Below are 17,229 nucleotides of genomic sequence, written 5' to 3'. Positions count from 1 at the left end.
GAGTGCTAGAAGCAAGGGAGGATGGTTACCCAACAGGGGACACACTGTTTATCCTCCCTACCTTGTGTCAATTGGCAGTATGTGGACCCTATCAGCATCATTATACAACTCCAGGTTCCTCCTCTGAGGGCAACAAGTTGAGACAATAGGCTGGGACACCAGTAATGAAAGCCAGGCATGGAAAGACCCTGAGACAGGTTAAGTACATCCAGGCTTGTCACTAGCATGTGTAAGTGTCAAATTGCTCAGTCATGTCTGACTCTTTGCAACCCTATGGACTGTAGCCCGCCAGGCTCCTCTATCCATAGGGATTCTCTAGGCAAGAATACTGGATGGGTCACCACACCCTCCTTCAGGGGATCTTGACAACCCAGGGATTGAACCTGCATCTCTTATGTTTCCTGCATTGGCAGGTGGTTCTTTACCACTAGCACCACCTGGGAAGCCTCTGTCACTGGCATGGGTGGCACCCACAAAAAGTGTGGAGGGAGGGGGAGAGGAAAATAAATCTTTAGCACAGAGGCAAAGCTCTCTACTACAACTACGGCTCCAGCTAAGTTTCTCTGGATTGTTAGAATTCTAAAAACTGTAAGTCAAATATTCAAGAAGTATAAAATAGCCCCCAAATTCAGGTAAGAACCAACATCTATTGTGGTAGGAAACAGCATAACTCCAGCTTGACTCCAATAGTTGGCAATTTTTTTTTCTATGAGAATGAGAGACAGACAGACAGAAACACTGGAGCTAAAAAAAATGAGGGAACCACTTAAAAGAAACCAAGGAAACCCTCACCTCAGGAATAAACATTGTACTGAAGGAAACAGCAAAACATTGTTTTTCAATAGTTCGATTCCTACTTTTAAAAAGCCCAAAAGAGGATGATGCATCTTTATATGACTAAGTAGTCATTAAGATGCAACAACTGAAATCAGGAATAACTACCCACACATAAGAGTCAATGGGAATGTCCCTACTGCTATGAGGAAAGTCAATGCAAAATAAAGATGAATGGAAGACAAGAAAATTTTGTGAAATACCCAAAACACTCAGAAGGATAAAAAGATGAAAAACAAGCATGAAGGACAGGAACATAAAATCTTACCAAAGTATAAATGTTGTTATCTCAGAGATAAGAGAAGAGAAGCCCTTTTTTAGACTTAAGACCCAAGTCCACACAGTGAAACAGGCCACTGGAAAGCTAGAGAAAGAGGAATGATGTAGGTTCATCTGGGTACTGAGTACGGTTCTTATTTCCTCCCAGATAATTAACTTGGTGTGATAATCAGCATGGCTTGATCTACAGAGATTCCAGGCAATGCTCATTTGACCCTGATGTCCTTAAGAATAAAAATCAATGAGCAATACATTAAAGACTCTCATCAGACTAAGCCGCCTTTAATTAAAGTCACAGGCCTCTACTCAATTACCAGACTTTAGTCAGTTTATAAATCTATAATACCTTACATGAAGGGAAGACCAAGTATTATTAAGAAAGGATCCTGTGTTTGATTATACCAAGAACATTCTTCTCGGTATTCACCCAAAGGGTCACCTGAGTAGATAGGAAAAGGATAAAAATAGTTAAGTCTTCCAGGAATCACACACACTTTAGATATAAAAAGCAGATGCAGCCAGAAGGATTCCTTGATGAAGCGAATGTGGTATATACAAAATAGACCAAAGAAAAGCCCAAAGGAAGTTATGTGATGAGGTTACCCCAACTACCAGAAGCCTGCTCCTCCACACCGCTGTCCCTTCTTCAAACAAAATAAGTGGCCTCATGGAGAATTTCACAGAGAAAGGGGGAAAACAATCTAAGCTTGATCTGCACATGCTCTCTCACCTAATGCCAGTAACTTCCAGAAATGGACCACAAAAGCACTGTATCCCAACCCAGGAGAGTCCTTGCCAAAGAAATAAAAGGAGATATTGAAGTTGACAGGACTACCAGTACATCTACTTTGCCTGAAGAAGAAACTGTTTCAGTTAACAACCTATGCATATTAGTAGGCCACAGCTAATAGTTTCTGCAGGATGATTAGCAATTCTGAAGGAACAAGGCTGGAGGATTTGTTACAAAATAAATCTGAAGAAGAGGCATATGGATGAGCCTCTCAGACTTGGCACATGAATAAAACTTGTAGATCACATGTGATGTGCATTGAAGGGCTCACTATGGAAAAGATTCTTAATCAGGTAGACAGAACTTATTCAATGACTATCAATCAGCCTCCGGCACCTGCCTCTCCAATGCTTGCTCAATACGATCATGAAGAAGGTTCACTGGGTCATGGATAAAGCTCCTACCCTTGTGTATCTGAAGATCATCAAACTATAACAATTCAGAGAAAATTAGGGAAAAAACATCAACAGGAACTTTAAAACTAAACCAATTATTTTATACAAGGGACAATTATTTAAGGATATAACTTAAAGATGTTCTAGATCCAAACTCTATTCAGTATTATATTCCTTAGATTATTATTACACTGACAGAAAGTACTTACACTTTGTACACAAGATTAGGATATCAGGAAGCTTGAGTTTTACTTGAGACTCAATTAACAGTATGAAGTTTGAGGAACTGTTTTCTTAGAATCAGATTCCAAATCTGTAAAATGAGAGAGCTGAGTTAAATTTGGGTTTTTCGAACATTTTTTTTTTTTTGCAATAGTAGAAATCCTTCTTAATCTAAAGGTGCAAAAAGTAAATATAAAACTTCAAATATCTATCAGTTAGATTTATAAATGGTATGCTAATAATTTCATGTGCTGTGCTAAGTTGCTCAGTCATGTCCAACTCTGCCTCCCCATGGATTGTAACCCACCAGGCTCCTCTTCCATGGGGATTCTCCAGGCAAAAATACTGGAGTGGGTTGCCATGCCCTCCTCCAGTGGATTTTCCCAACCTAGGAATCAAACCCAGGTTTCCTGAATTGCAGGCAGATTCTTTACCTTCTGAGCCACCAGGGAAGCCCCAATAATTTCATAAATTTATACAATTATAAAGCCAGTAAATGAGAATAATAAAATCATTCTGATGAACACAGTCTTCTAGCAGCTCCATCATATAATTTTCCTTAATATTGTATTTGGTAACAGTATTAGGGGAAAACTTAGGCTCAGACATTTGTAACACTTTCACAATAGTACATGATCAGATACAGGTAAGTTCAAACAAAAATAAAGCAGACAGTTACCAAAGGGGAAGGCAGGGGTGGGATAAATTAGGAGTATGAGATTAACAGATACACACTCCTATACTTAAAATAGATCAAGCAACAAATGTTTGCTGTGTAGGACAAGGAACTTTGATATCTTATAATAACCTAAAATGGAAAATAATCTGAATATAAACAAATAACTTAATCATTTTGCTGTATACCTGAAACACAGTAAGTCAATTATACTTCAATTAAAAAACACATCCATATTATTTTGGATTCAGGGATGACACTAGTAATTATTTAAATATGAAGATCACTTAACCCATATTGTGTTTTTTTGAGTCATGCTATTTGCCTCTTAATGTATGTTAAGGTTTGTTTATAAATTGACTATTAGGAAGTTATCCAAGCATTTAGTTGTCACCTCCCCATTTCTTGCTGTTTTCAATTTATCAGCTCAATAAATCTTTTTTCTTAATCTTAAAAAAAAAAAAATGCAGTAGAGCCTCAATTTAAATAAATTAATTGTATGGCACCAATCAGTGCTCATCACTGCTTTTAAGTTTAATATATCATATTGAAATATTTTATTTCTTTAAAAAGTAGACTATTTTTAAAAATTAAATTCAAAGTTCACAAACTCATGAATTAAATTTAAGTCAAAAATTCAAAGTATCACTGTTCTGCTAAGGTTTGTGAAAATACAATCCATAAAACTATTAAAATTGATATGGAAACCCCTTCCTACACTAAAATTCCCTGATTCTACAGAATACATATTAGAGATGATGCCACTCTTAATGAGTCATGTAAGTAATTTAAATTTTTGATTTGTAAATTTTCTAACAAAAATTTGAATTCTTTCCTTATATTAAGAGCTTCTTATAACACTTTACATTTTTTTTAAAAAGTTTTCTGCACATTAGTTTAACAGATCTTTGCAATAAGACTTCCATTTTTTCAAATGAAAAAACTTAAGATAAAGGAAATACAGGAGGGAGCTTGAATTTACATTTTCTGATTCAGTCCAGTTCTCCAAGTTCTCCTCCCACATTACTCCCACTGTTTCACACTGCTCTTTCAACTAACCCATGTAATCATGGACAAGAAATAAAAAGTGAAAGATACAAATCAAAAATCTAAACAACAACAAAAAAAATAGGAAAAGCACCCTTATGGGATAGAATCAGCTTATTCTTCCTTTTCAAAATTTAAGATAATTCTGGTCAAACTCTGACTAGCATTCTGGCAAGGTTACCATGTTCCAAAAGACTGGATCAAATTAGGCATCTGTGCCTTGGTTTTCCTCCTCCTATATTCTCCATATATTCAAAATGGTTTCTAGGTTTAGGTCTTTAAGGATACTGATAAAGTAAAAATAAAACAGCATAGAGTACTTTTAAAATTGCATATTTCAAAATCAGTACTTCAATTTTGTTAACATTCTTTACTGAAGTAGTTCCTTAATCAAGGACAATGTTGTCCCATAGGGGACATTTGCTACATCTGGAGATATATTCACTTATCATAACTGGGCCAGGGTCAGGGTTCCCACTGGCATATACCAGGCATATGCCAGTTGTTTGTTAGACGCTAAGTTGTGTCTGACTCTTTTGCAACCCAATGGACTGTAGCCCACTAGGCTCCTCTGTCCATGGGATTTCCCAGACAAGAATACTGGAGTGGTTGCCATTTCCTCCTCCAGGGGAATCTTCCTGAACCAGGGATTGGATCTGCGTCTCTTGCATTGGCAGGCAGATTCTTTACCTGAGCCACTTGGGAAGCCCAATATATGCTAGAGATGCTGCTAAATATCCCATAATGGACAGAATAACCTCCCACAAAAAAAAGCAATTATCCATACCAAAATGCTGGTTGAGAAAATGCTTTACTGAAAGTAAAAACAAACCCGAGGGAGATAAAAGAATTCTTTAAAACCATCTAAAGAATTAGTAGAAAAACAATCTAATCTTAAAGTTTTCCTCATGAGACAAAAGAGGCTACCAAGTTTTTTTTAATTTAAAATATTACAAAAAATAAAGCTGTAACAAAATTGAAATCAATTTAAAAATATATAAAAGTCAATATAATTTACCACATTTTAAAAAATGATGTCCTCAGTCCAAATATATTCTGTCACCTTTGACTCCACTTTTTACCAAGTGGAAGCTATCCAGTTTCCCTGATGGCTCAGCTGGTAAAGAATCCGCCTGCAATGCAGAAGACCTGGGTTCAATTTCTGGGTTGGGAAGATCCCCTGGAGAAGGAAAAGCTCCCCACTCCAGTATTCTGGCCTGGAGAATTCCATAGACTGTATAGTCCATGGGGTTGCAAAGAGACAGACACAACTGAGCGACTGTGACTTTCACATTCACACACAATCCATCAAGGAATCTTACTAGATTCATCTCCAGAGTACAAAAAAACTCTGACATTTCTTCCATCTCTGCTGCTACAACCTTGGCCCAAACTCCTATCATCTGTAATGCTAAGTCCCTAACTTATCTTCCTGTTCTGTCTTTAACCCTACCTTATTCTCAATCATGATGATTCTCAGCACTGTAACCAGATGATCTTTTTTAAAATATAATACACAATGTGTATTACCGGTTCTCAAATATCTGGCCTCAGGACCCTTTTATACATCTACCAGTTAATGAGGACTGAGGTTGTGTGTCCTCTCCCCCTAAATTCATATGTTGAAACTGTATCTCCCAATGATGGGATAAGACTATCTCATGAGAACTGAGTTCTCATGAATGTGACCAGTGAAACAATGAAAACACAGCAATTATCCATACCAAAATACTGGTTGAGAAAATGCTTTGCTGAGAGCAAAAACAGGGAGATAAAAGAATTCTTTAAAACCATCTAAAGAATTAGTAGAAAACAATCTAATCTTAAAGCTTTCTTCATGAGACAAAAGAGGCAAAACACAAACATCAGTGAAAAAATGTAAACCAGGAAGCAGGCTCTCACCAGATATTAAATCAGTAAGAACCTTGATCTTGGACTTCTCAGCCTGCAAAACTATGAGAAATAGATTTCTATTGTTTATAGGCCATTCAGTTTAAGGTATTTTGTTACAGCAGTCCAAACTAAGAGAGACCCCAAAGAACATATACATGGCTCTGTCAACATTTACCTTATTATGCTGTTGCTAAGTCACTTCAGTCGTGTCCGACTCTGCGACCCCATAGACGGCAGCCCACCAGGCTCCGCCGTCCCTGGGATTCTCCAGGCAAGAACACTGGAGTGGGTTGCCATTTCCTTCTCCAATGCATGAAAGTGAAAAGTGAAAGTGAAGTTGCTCAGTTGTGTCTTGACTCTTAGCGACCCCATGGACTATCAGCCTACCAGGCTCCACCATCCATGGGATTTTCCAGGCAAGAGTACTGGAGTGGGGTGCCATTGCCTTCTCCGACCATATTATAAATAGTAGATTTTAAAATATTTAGTAATTCACTTTCAAATAACAATAAACCCATTAAATTTTGGTACTTTCATGAAGATTATTTTTCAGAACCAAAAAATTACAATTTTTGGAAACCTCAATCTCTGCTTAATGAAAATAGCTGTATTCTCACAGCTGCTTCTGCATTCAGTATGCAATAGGTTGTTCTGGTTAAAGTATATGAATAAAAACTGACCACATACAGATAATGTAGTTAGAGAAGGGAGGAGCACTTTAACAGCTTTTTCATATAACTGAGGATTTATTTATATTCACAAAAGCTCTGTGAGAAGTCATTTCTTAGAAATTATTTACAAAATGTAATATTAAATCATATTAACAAATTTTTGTACTCTGTGACCTTAAACTTCCTTGGTCTATCATGCACCTTGAATGAGATTTTCAAACATGAATGATTTCAAAGATACACTGATTTGAAAATATTGATTCAGTTATACAAAACTTTCATACATAGCACATTAACCAACATCAAGTTAAATTAATATTACCATCAACTTTATTAGAAAACCCAAATACTGGGAAGGCATCAAGCTTGCATTGACAGTCCACATATTTTCCAACTTTTCAATTTTGGCTTTAAAGCTTAAATTATATCATTGACAAATACAATCAGGTGTTTTCCTTAAAGTGTCAAGCTCACTTTACTCATTCTCAGGAAAACGTCTGCAAAATACCCAAATCTGAATGATCATAGTTTGTTTCTGAAGTAAGAATGGAATCATACAATGACTGTATGCCACACAATGAAAACTAAACAGCAATATATAGGAGCAAAGTATTGGTACACACAACAGACATAGATCTCAAAGATAATTACCCTGAGTGAAAGAAAGCTGAGACAATATACACTGTATTCCACTGTTTACATAAAATTTCTAGAAAATGTAAACTATAGTGACAGAAAGTTGATCAGTGTTGAGGGGGACAGAAGAAACTTCTGGGGGTGTCCGATGTATTTATTATCTTGATTATAATCATTTCATGGTCACACACATTCTGTCAAGTGTCAAACTACACACTTTACATGCAAGTTTGTTGTACCTGAATTATACTTCAGCAAAGCTGTCAAACACACACACACCCTACAAACACACAACCTGAAAAGAGTAAAATTATGGCGTCTCTATTATTTTAAAAGTGAAGTGAAGTCGCTCGGTCGTGCCCAACTCTTTGGGACCCCATGGATAGTAGTCTGCACCAAGCTCCTCCGTCCATGGGATTTTCAAGGCAAGAAGTACTGGAGTGGGTTGCCATTTCCTTCTCCAGGGAATCTTCCCAACCCAGGGATCGAACCCAGGTCTCACACACTGTAGACAGACGCTTTACCTTCTGAGCCACGCAGTAAGTTCAATCTATTTTTATTGAAAGTGAAAGTGAAAGGGTCGTGTCCGACTCTGCGACCCGTGGACTATAGTCAATTTTTATTGACTGGAACAGGTCTTAGGAATACTGTTAAGTTGGGGTGGGCGGCTCAGAGTAACTTACAAAAAACAAAAATAATATTCTAAATATGTACAGGAATGTGTCTGTCTGCAAACAAAAGAGAAGAAGGATAAATTAGGAGATGGAACTGGCAAAATGGGGTGGGGGTGGGTCTGTTTAGCTGCTCTACTCCAAAAGGCTTACATTTCTTTTTCTAAATTCCAAAAGGTAACACGTTATTTTTGAATGTGTATTAAACTGTTACAACAATGAGGTGACTCAGCAAAGCTCAATCTCTTCAAAAGAGCAACGTCACACTCCGACTTGGTATCTTTTGACCTCCACAGAAAAAAAGGCCTCCGCAATACTATCAGCGATTCCTGAACGAAACCTGGAGGGTACACCTTCTCTGAAAATAGCATTTTTCAGGTCAAGGACACCGGCGCCCACGCAGAGGCCGAGCAGCGAACACCTTTAGGAGGCCGGGAGGTCACAGAGCTGAGGGGATACCGACCCGGATCGAAGGCTGTGGGCCGGCGCCCCGCTCCTCTGAAGCCAAAACCACAACAGTCAAGGAACAAAGGGGGAAGGGGGCTGCAGAAGCCTCATCTTCAAAAACAATACCGCCTACCGCGAGTTGACCATTTTGTAGATAGCGACTTACGGACCTTCAGAGGGAGTCCGTTTCTTCCTGACGCAGGTCAGTTTCCTCCCACAGCCCAAGATGGCGGTAAACTTGAAGCCGGTTCTCGCCCCTTGTGCGCCGCGGGGCGCAGGCTCAGGACGTGGAGGCCGGGGGCGCCACGGGAGGCTCGCTCGCAGGTGCAAGCTGTTCCTCCAGCCTGAGAACGCCAGCCACCGCGGTTCTGCGAAGCTTGCTGCTCAATTTGAGCTACCTACTCCAGGTGGGCACCCTCACAGCCTGGTCTTTGAGGGCCTGGCTAACACCTGGGTTAGAGCCTTGTGGGAGGCCTCTGGGGAAGGGGGCAGGGCTAGGGTGCTGTAAAGGATGTTGCTTGCCTGGTGGATGTGGCACATGGGGTGCAATCACCCCTCGTATCTGGTTGTGTGAAGACTGCAGAGCACGCAGACAATCCCCTTTGTAACTGCCCAGGAAAGAAACCCGGGTGCCCCCAGTCTGTAGACTTAACAGACCAGTGAAAATAAGTCACTTATTGAGCCCCAATGAATCAGGTGTTTCTATACGTTATTGTATTTTCTTCTGTTTCTCTGTGTTGCAGAAACTTGAATCGGATCCCTGCAACAGATAGTGGTCATTTCTAAAATGTTATTAAAGGTCTCATTGCTACCACTGTCTTTATGTTAAAAAGCCATTGACCTGTACGCTTGAGTATGCTTTACATTATACCTCAATGAAAAAAAGAAAAACACAAACTTTGAAAAAGGAATGTAGGAATTAACAATATTTGTCTTGAGTTTATCTGTTAAGTGAGTCACATCTAAGAAAAAGAATAACACATATAATTTGGCAATTTTTGATAAGGCCTTTTTATGAAACTTCCCAGACACTAAGAAAGATGATTCAAGTCAAGTGGTCTCTAATTTTAGCACTAAAAAAAAAAGAGAGAGAGAGAGAAAGTGAAGACTGAAGAATTTAGTCGATTCCTCAATCATTCAGTCATTAGAGATACAGGTGCATTAACAGCATGATAGCAAAAAGGTTTAGGAACCACTGAACTATTTTATTTTCTCATAGCAAGCTGGACTTTTCCCCTTAATGATTACAATGTGTGAATACATAGTTCAGTTCAGTTCAGTCACTCAGTTGTGTCCAACTCTTTCCAACCCCATGAACCGCAGCACGCCAGGTCTCTGTGTCCATCACCAACTCCGGGAGTCTACCCAAACCCATATCCATCGAGTCAGTGATGCCATCCAGCCATCTCATCCTCTGTTGTCCTCCCCTTCTCCTCCTGCCCCCAATCCCTCCCAGCATCAAGATGTTTTCCAGTGAGTCAGCTCTTCGCACCAGGTGGCCAATGAATTGGAGTTTCAGCTTCAGCATCAGTCCTTCCAATGAACACCCACCCAGGCCTGATCTCCTTTAGGATGAACTGGTTGGATCTCCTTGCAGTCCAAGGGACTCTCAAGAGTCTTCTCCAACACCACAGTTCAAAAGCATCAATTCTTCAGTGCTCAGCTTTCTTTATAGTCCAACTCTCACATCCATACCTGACCACTGGAGAAACCATAGCCTTGACTAGATGGACCTTTGTTGACAAAGTAATGTCTCTGCTTTTTAATATGCTGTCTAGGTTGGTCATAACTTGCCTTCCAAGGAGCAAGTGTCTTTTAATTTCATGGCTGCAGTCACCATCTGCAGTGATTTTGGAGCCCAAAATATAAAGTCAGCCACTGTTTCCCCATCTATTTGCCATGAAGTTATGGGACCAGATGCCATAATCTTAGTTTTCTGAATGCTGAGCTTTAAGCCAACTTTTTCACTCTCCTCTTTCACTTTCATCAAGAAGCTGTTTAGTACTTCTTCACTTTCTGCCATAAGGGGGGTTTCATCTGCATAATTATATGATTATTAGTGTCTGTTTCTCCTGCAACATCAAGTCTCATAGAAATAATAGTGAGCATATTATTTTTCCTCAGTGAATCTTTAAGTGAGAAGTTGAATGAACAAATACATTACTGTCTAGGTGGTATCTGCAGTCTGGGAGTTAGATGAGATTATCTGGAACATGTGAGCAAAGCAGAGGATGGAACCCTTGAAAAGAACAGTGTATTAACAATTCCGATTAGGACCACAACTGTGTCATTTGTTTTTGCACCTCTTTTCCTTTCCTCTTTTGTCCTGAGTAAGGAGCACAGTGTCTTGCACACAGGAAACATACAAGAGTAAAAATAACCCTGCTACACCAAACCAGTCTAAAATCCGAAATACCCAGCTGCTATTATGCTTGCATGCTAAGTTGTGTCCAACTCTATCCAACCCTATGAATTGCAGCCTGTCAGACTCCTTTGTCCATGGGATTCTCTGGGCAAGAATACTCAAATGGGTTGCCATGCCCTCCTCCAGGGGATCTTCCTGACCCAGGGATCAAACCCACGTCTGTTACATCTCCTGCGTTGGCAGGCAGGTTCATTACCACTAGCGCCACCTGGGAAGCAGCGTGTTCTTTTCAGTGAAATACTTAACTCCAGAAGACTATAAACTGGGCAAGTCTCTTAAATTTTTGTGCCTCATGGCCTTTACCATCTTGTAGGAAAACATATAAAATATAGTCATTTCCATCACCCCTTTTCATGGAAGCTGTACATGATCCGTCCTCAGAACATGCCATTTATTTTTTTTAATCATTCAGTTTAATCATTTATGAGTATAGCATGCCATGTGTGATACATGTGGGTAAGAATATTTTTCCTCTAGTTCCCGTATCCTCCAATATCCTAAAGTTAGCTCCGTTTTTTTTCTAGACTTCTACTGCCCATTTTCTAGAACTTTGCTGCTGCTGCTGCTAAGTCGCTTCAGTCGTGTCTGACTCTGCGACCCCGTAGATGGCAGCCCACCAGGCTCCCCCGTCCCTGGGATTCCCCAGACAAGAACACTGGATTGGGCTGCCATTTCCTTCTCCAATGCATGAAAGTGAAAAGTGAAAGTGAAGTCACTGAGTTGTGTCCGACTCCTAGCAACACCATGGACTGCAGCCTACCAGGCTCCTCCGTCCATGGGATTCTCCAGGCAAGAGTACTGGAGTGGGTTGCCACCGCCTTCTCCAGAACTTTAGCATTAAATAAATTAACCTTGATGACTTGTTGGCATAGTCTCCTTTCTGGTTAACTGCATTTTTTGTCGTGTTGGTTTCTTAGGTGCCACCAGGAGGCAGCACAAACTTGGTTTGTGATCTCACTCTATCTCACCCTTGATGCCTATACATCTGCAGTCATTCTGTCACTTCCTTAAGGTGAGAAGTCTTTTCTACTTAAGATGCAATTAAAACTGACCACTTTTTCCCCAAAATATACATTGTTAATAAGGATGTGGTGTAACAAGTACCATCATATACTTGTGGTAGAAGTGTTAATTGAAGCAATTTGAAAACTATCCATCCAAAGCCTTCAAAGGGTGTATACCATTTACCCTGGCACTCCTCCTTCCCACAACCACTCTCCCACCCCTAGTCATTTCTCTTAAAGAAATTATTGTGACTCTGAGCAAAAATACAGCTACAGAGACAATGCATATGACTTTGCTTATAATAATGTGAACTAGAAGCAAAGTAAGGATTCAGCAATAACAAATTCAGGAATTTGCAGCTGTTAAAAAACAACAGTGTTGAAATGTTTTCCCAAAATGGTATATGTATCACCAGCTCTATTACACTAGACAATTTTAATTACTACATAGAAAAGCACCATTTGCTTCCATTTCCCTAAATCTGCTCCCAGGTCCCAGAAACACCACCCTAAGACTTCCCACATAAGTCTTCCTTTTCCCCATCCTCCTTAGGAGCTCCCTGTCCTATTCCTTCTCCAGTGCCCAGGCTTCACCCTGTCATCACGTCCCCAGCACCCTTTCCTTTCAACCCAGCCCTTTGTCATTTGTCAACACAGCTTTCCTTCATTCTGACCTCCAGCTCCATCCTCATAGCTTTCATGTCCCTTTTCATAGTATTTCCTGAAACCTCCAATTCTGTTTCTTCTTCTAAATTCCAGGAGGTGACACTGAATTAAGCCTTTAAGGGAGAGGAGGATTTGGCAAGCCAAAGACCAAGGACAGTGGCTTGTCAGGATAATATAGACCAACGCAGAGAGGAGAAAAATAGCATGAAATGCACAGAGCCTAAACTCAGGGCGGTGATACACGGGGATAAATTAAGAAGCTTGTTCAGAGACATAGCCTAAGGGTAGCAGAAACCTGACTACAGAGGACAGAGCATGATATTTTATAGACAGTGAACCTCATCCTAGAATTGATGGATGAGCCAATTAAGTTTTAAGACATGATGAAATCAAATCACAGAGTGTTATGGAAAAATGAATTTGTGGGGAGAGGGGTTTTTTCAGTTACAGATGTGAGACATGTTAAGGACTTGAGCCAGAGCAGAGGTAGGAAACAGAGAGAAGATGGATCAGGTTCAAGATTACTTAGAATGTCAAATTAACAGAACCTTGTGACTATGGACTCTAGACCTAAGGTAAGTTAGATAAGGACCAGAATCACATCTATCTTACTCACTGCTAATATCTCTTACACCTAGTACAGTGTATTGAACACAAATACTCAGTAGTTTCTAATGAAGGATTAATGTGTGAGTGAGCTAAACTGGCATTACAGTATATGTAGCAAACCCCCTTCTAAGAAGCCATCAATTTTAAGGCACACCATTGATTTCATAGTAGTCTTTTCTGAGGGTGGGTAGGTACTGGAAAGGTTAAAATGCAGAATGACTCTCCAGATCTTACAAACGAATAGATGAGTTTATTTCCCTTCCCTTGATGGGCTGGCCTTGTGGTTTGATTTGCTTTAGCCAACAGAGTTTGTGATCAGAAGAGTAAAAATGAAAAGGAAATCCCTTCTAATTAAGCAATTAGCAAAAATTTAAATAATTGCTGATGCTACATCTGTGAAGTAATTGAAGATTCCTCAAAATAAAAGTGGAAACCATTAAAACAAATTTAATGATTATATAGAATTAAAACTGTTAGTGATGTAAACATGACTTAAAAGAAGAGGGGCATAGGTAAAAATAAAGTTGATATCTACTAAAAGAATTATTGCTTTTTCCATTTTTAAAATATTTTATCCATTTTTTAATATTAATTCCCACTTACTGATATTACATAATATTAGACATATTCCCCATGCTGTACATCACTGAGCCTATCTTACACCCAAAAGTTTGTGCCTCCCACTCTCTCACTCCTGTATGAATCCCCCTCCACACTGATAACCACTAGTTTGTTCTGTATAAGTCTTCTCCTTTTTTGTAATATTCACTAGTTTGTTGCATTTTTTAGAATCCACATATAGTGATATCATTCAGTATTTGCCTTTTTGTCTGACACTTGATTTAGCATAATGACCTCTGAGTCCATCCATGTTACTGCAAATGGCAGAATTTTATTCTTTTTTATGACCAAGTTGTATTCCATTTTACAAATATGTATCTTCTTTATCCATTAATCTGTTGGTAGACACTTGGGTTGCTTCCATACCTTGGCAGTTTAAAATAGTACTACTATCATTAAGAGAAGACTCTACACATGGACATCACCAGATGGTCAACACCGAAATCAGGTTGATTATATTCTTTGCAGCCAAAGATGGAGAAGCTCTATACAGTCAGCAAAAACAAGACCAGGAGCTGACTGTGGCTCAGATCATGAACTTCTTATTGCCAAATTCAGACTTAAATTGAACAAAGTAGGGAAAACCATGAGACCATTCAGGTATGACCTAAATCAAATTCTTTATGATTACACAGTGGAAGTGAGAAATAGATATAAGGGACTAGATCTGAAAAACAGAGTGCCTGATGAACTATGGATGGAGGTTCATGACATTGTACAGGAGACAGGGATCAAGACCATCCCCACGGAAAAGAAATGCAAAAGCAAAATGGCTGTCTGAGGAGTCCTTACAAATATCTGTGAAAAGAGGAGAAGCAAAAAGCAAAGGAGAAAAGGAAAGATATAAGCATCTGAATGCAGAATTCCAAAAATAGCAAGGAGAGATAAAAAAAGCCTTCCTCAGTGATCAATGCAAGGAAATACAGGAAAACAACAGAATGAGAAAGAATAGAGATCTCTTCAAGAAAATTAGAGGTACCAAGGGAACATTTCATGCAAAGATGGGCTCAATAAAGGACAGAAATGGCATGGACCTAACAGAAGCAGAAGACATTGAGAAGAGGTGGCAAGAATACACAGAAGAACTGTACAAAAAAGATCTTCATGACCCAGATAATCACGATGGTATGATCATTCACCTAGAGGCAGACATCCTGGAATGTGAGGTCAAGTGGGCCTTAGGAAGCATCACTACAAACAAAGCTAGTAGAGGGGATGGAATTCCAGTGGAGCTATTTCAAATTCTGAAAGATGATGCTGTGAAAGTGATGCACTCAATATGTCAGCAAATTTAGAAAACTCAGCCGTGGCCATAGGACTGGAAAAGGTCAGTTTTCGTTCTAATCCCAAAGAAAGGCAATGCCAAAGAATGCTCAAATGACCGCACAATTGCACTCATCTCACACGCTAGTAAAGTAATGCTCAAAATTCTCCAAGCCAGGCTTCAGCAATACGTGAAATGTGAACTTCCAGATGTTCAAGCTGGTTTTAGAAAAGGCAGAGGAACCAGAGATCAAATTGCCAACATCCACTGGATCATCAAAAAAGCAAGAGAGTTCCAGAAAAAACATCTGTTTCTGCTTTGTCTATGCCAAAGCCTTTGACTGTGTTGATCACAATAAACTGTGGAAAATTCTTCAAGAGATGGGAATACCAGACCACCTGACCTGCCTCTTGAGAAACCTATATGCAGGTCAGAAACCAACAGTTACAACTGGACATGGAACAACAGACTGGTTCCAAATAGGAAAAGGAGTACGTCAAGGCTGTAATATTGTCACCCTGCTTATTTAAGGTATATGCAGAGTACATCATGAGAAACGCTGGGCTGGAAGAAGCACAAGCTGGAATCAAGATTGCCAGGAGAAATATCAATAACCTCAGATATGCAGATGACACCACCCTTATGGCAGAAAGTGAAGAGGAACTCAAAAGCCTCTTGATGAAAGTGAAAGTGGAGAGTGAAAAAGTTGGCTTAAAGCTCAACATTCAGAAAACGAAGATCATGGCATCTGGTCCCATCACTTCATGGCAAATAGGTGGGGAAACAGTGGAAACAGTGGCTGACTTTATTTTGGGGGGCTCCAAAATCACTGCAGATGGTGACTGCAGCCATGAACTTAAAAGATGCTTACTCCTTGGAAGCAAAGTTATGACCAACCTAGACAGCATATTAAAAAGCCAGAGACATTACTTTGTCAACAAAGGTCTGTCTAGTCAAGGCTATGGTTTTTCCAGTGGTTATGTGTGGATGTGAGAGTTGGACTGTGAAGAAAGCTGAGCACCGAAGAATTGATGCTTTTGAATTGTGGTGTTGGAGAAGACTCTTGAAGGTCCCTTGGACTGCAAGGAGATCCAACCAGTCCATCCTAAAGGAGATCAGTCCTGGGTGTTCTTTCTAAGGACTGATGCTAAAGCTGAAACTCCAGTACTTTGGCCACCTCATGCGAAGAGTTGACTCATTGGAAAAGACTCTGATGCTAGGAGGGATTGGGGCCAGGAGGAAAAGGGGATGACAGAGAATGAGATGGCTTGATGGCGTCACCGACTCTTTGGACGTGAGTTTGGGTTAACTCCGGGAGTTGGTGATGGACAGGGAGGCCTGGCATGCTGCGATTCATGGGGTCACAAAGAGTCAGACACAACTGAGCGGACTGAACTGAACTATGAACATCAGGTGTGATACAGGGTGCATGTATCTTTTGAATCAGCATTTGTGTTTTTTTCAAATATATAACTTGGAGTGCAATTGCTGGGTCATGATAGTTCTACTTTTAGTTTTTTGAAACCTCTCCATTCTGTTTTTTACAGTGGCTGCACTAATTTACATTCCCACCAATAGTGTAAGAGGGTTCCCTTTTCTCCATTTCATCACGAACATTTGTTACTGGATGTTTTTCGGGGTTTTTTTTGTTTTGTTTTTATGATAGCCATTCTGATAGGTATGAGGTGATATCTCCCTGTGGTTTTGATTTGCGTTTCCTGATGGTTAGTGATGTTGAACATTTTTTCATGTGTTGTTGGCCATCTGCATTCCCTCTTTGGAAAAAATGTCTATTCAGTTTTTCTGCTCATTTTTTGATTGGGTTGTTTGGTTTTATTTCAATATTGAATTGCTGTTTACATATGTCAGATATGGTGTTCCTAGCATGAGGTAGGGCCAGCAAACACTTACTGAATGAATAAAAATGCTTCTACTTGCTTGAAAATATTCCCAGATCTCTCCAGTCAGAATGATTTCTTCCTCTCAAATTTATATCCTCTCAAAATATTTAACATCTTTTTTCTTTCAGATACTTGTGTTTATGTCTCATTTTCCACTACCACTTTTTAAGTTTTTTAA

At 39.6% G+C, this 17,229-nt stretch overlaps 1 protein-coding gene and 1 long non-coding RNA gene across 13 annotated transcripts in view; one reads left to right on the top strand and one right to left on the bottom strand.

Moving 5' to 3' along the window:
• The window catches only part of TDRD15 (tudor domain containing 15), a 72,466-nt gene extending 63,594 nt beyond the window's left edge, over positions 1-8,872 (bottom strand). For 8 of the 12 annotated variants that reach the window (XR_015135828.1, XR_015135825.1, XR_015135821.1 and 5 more), the window contains exons 1-2: positions 8,732-8,872; positions 2,508-2,611 (exon numbers count right to left, since the gene is read on the bottom strand). The gene's annotated coding sequence lies outside the window, so the exon portion shown is untranslated. Of the gene's footprint in view, positions 1-2,507; positions 2,612-5,261; positions 5,401-8,577 lie in introns of those variants that run through there. The other 4 variants (XR_015135823.1, XR_015135822.1, XM_086323599.1 and 1 more) reach the window with 4 other exon arrangements.
• Positions 8,829-13,726, top strand: LOC147362801 (uncharacterized). Its single transcript, XR_015135830.1, has 2 exons — positions 8,829-8,968; positions 11,511-13,726. It is a non-coding gene; the product is annotated as an uncharacterized LOC147362801 (long non-coding RNA).
• The last annotated feature ends 3,503 nt before the right edge of the window (positions 13,727-17,229 follow it).

The sequence above is a fragment of the Bos grunniens genome, chromosome 11, assembly GCF_055505025.1.
Source record: "Bos grunniens cultivar Pamir isolate PY7600 chromosome 11, Bosgru_T2T1.0, whole genome shotgun sequence".
NCBI lineage: Eukaryota > Metazoa > Chordata > Mammalia > Artiodactyla > Bovidae > Bos > Bos grunniens.
The sequence above is the reverse complement of the archived record's forward strand: the minus strand, read 5'-3'. Positions and strand labels throughout refer to the sequence as shown.